This window comes from Metschnikowia bicuspidata (genome assembly GCF_001664035.1).
Source record: "Metschnikowia bicuspidata var. bicuspidata NRRL YB-4993 chromosome Unknown METBIscaffold_3, whole genome shotgun sequence".
NCBI classification, from domain to species: Eukaryota; Fungi; Ascomycota; class Pichiomycetes; order Serinales; family Metschnikowiaceae; genus Metschnikowia; species Metschnikowia bicuspidata.
This window is the reverse complement of record NW_017387733.1, coordinates 2,095,997-2,098,225: the sequence shown is the minus strand read 5'-3', so window position 1 is coordinate 2,098,225 and position 2,229 is coordinate 2,095,997.

The window sequence follows — 2,229 nt, the reverse complement described above, 5'->3', positions numbered from 1 at the left end:
AATCAGAGCCACTTATTAAATCAGGGCCACTCATTAAATCAGGGCCACTCTTTAGATCAGGGCCACTCATTAAATCAGGGCCACTCATTAAATCAGGGCCACTCTTTAGATCAGGGCCACTCATCAGTTCAGGGCCACTCTTTAAATCAGAGCCACTCATTAAATCAGGGCCACTCTTTAAATCAGAGCCACTTATTAAATCAGGGCCACTCATTAAATCAGGGCCACTCTTTAGATCAGAGCCACTCATTAAATCAGGGCCACTCATTAAATCCGAGCCACTCATTCGTTTGGAGCCACCCACTGAAGAAGAGTCTCCCACAAAATCTGAGCCACTCTTTAGTTTAGAGCCACCCATCACTTCAGAGCCGCTCACCAAATCTGAACCACACATTAAATGAGAGCCACTCATCAATTTGGACGCACTCGCCAAACCAGTTTCACCCATTAAATCTGAGCCGCCCACTAAATGAGAGCCTCCCACTAAATGAGAGCCTCCCAATAAATCTGACCCACTCATCAATTTGGACCCACTCGTCATATCGGAGCCGCCCACCAAATGAGACACACTCATTAAACCTGGGCCGCTCTGGCCATCTGGCCCCCTCATCAAAACAAAGCCAGTCTTGACATCCGGCCCGGCCGTCGGGCCATACCCGCCCACCAAGCCATGCGTGGCCATCCCAGGCCCTTCCGGAGTGGCGCCGCTTTTCTTGCGGCGGGCCTTTCGCCTCGCTTTCTGGCCCCGTGGCCCGGACCCTTGGCGCAGCGATTCAGCCGGCCGGGGGCCGGCCCCGGCGTCCTCCAGCAGCGTGGACTCCGCCCCGGACTCCGCCCCGGACACGCCAGAAACGCCAGAAACGCCAGACACGCCAGAAAGAGCCGCCGGCGGCGGCACGTGCACCGTGCCCTCGATGATGTGGTCGAAGTTCAAGTCCGCCACGACCTTGCGCCGTGCACTCAGCTCCGCGCCGATGAACGTGCGGCCGGGCGAGCTGGACACGTAGTAGCGCACCGCCGAGCGCATCTCGAAGGCCCCGGTCGAGAACGTCGAGTCCTCCGCCACCGACGGCTGCAAGACGCGCCGCCCGCGGCCCGCCTCACACGCGTCCACGTGCACCACCTCGACCGCGTCCGCGTCGCCCGTGGCCTCGCGCGTGAGGTCGACAATCTCGATGAGCTCGGCGGTGTCGGCGGGCTCGGCGGGCTCGGAGAAATCGGCGGGGCCAGAGAGGTCGATGAGCTCGGCAGTCTCCGGGCGGGCAGTCTCCGGGCCGAGGGCCTCGACGAGGTCGGCAGCCTCGCGGTCCGCGTCCTGCGAGCACCAGCGCGAGTCCCGGAGCCGGCGCTCGGCAGCGTCCAACATGGCCCCGCGGAGTCCGCCCGCCGGCGCCCGCCGGCCGCCCACGCGGCGGGCCTCGGCCTTGCACGTGCCCCGGGCAAGCGCCTGGAGCCGCTTCTGCCGCACGCTCTGCGGCGCGGCCCACGGCGCCCGGAAGCCGCGGCCAAGCACGTTCTCCTCGCACACGTAGGTGCCCGCGGCCACGCCGCCGGCCTCGTGCTTGCGCCGGAGCTCGTCGAGCAACGCGTAGAAGCGCGCGTCGTGCGGGCCGTGCACGTTGTGCGTGAGCTCGTGGAGAAGCGTGCCCACGAGCTCGGCCATGGGCAAGAACACGCGGGCGTTGTGCGGCGTGCGCAAGCGCACGAGGATCTTGTGCCCGCGGTTGACGTTGAGCCCGAGCAACGCGCGGCTCTTTGGGTACATTTCGCAGAGCGTGCCGACCGAGAAGCGGTACTCATGGATGAGCGGCGCCACGGCGCGTGCCATCTGGTGGAGCAAGTCGAGCGCGTGCGCCTTGTCGGGGTAGCGCTGCAACGACGCGATGTTGGCGATGCGTGCCACGGGCGACGGCCGCGGCGGCTCGGCCTTGGCGGCGGGCCTGCGGCGCTTGGCGGGGACCACCATTCCGGGGGCTGGCCGGGTTGAGTTGGCGGTGTTCTCAGGCGGCGTTCTCAGGCGGCGTTCTCAGGCGGGCTCGACGATACAAGCGGGGCCTGATGGGTTCAAGTCTGCCTCGATGATACAAGTCTGCCTCGATGATACAAGTCAGGCTCGTGGATTTCAAGTCTGCCTCGATGATTCAAGTCTGCCTCGATGATTCAAGTCTGCCTCGATGATTCAAGTCTGCCTCGATGATACAAGTCTGCCTCGATGATACAAGTCTGCCT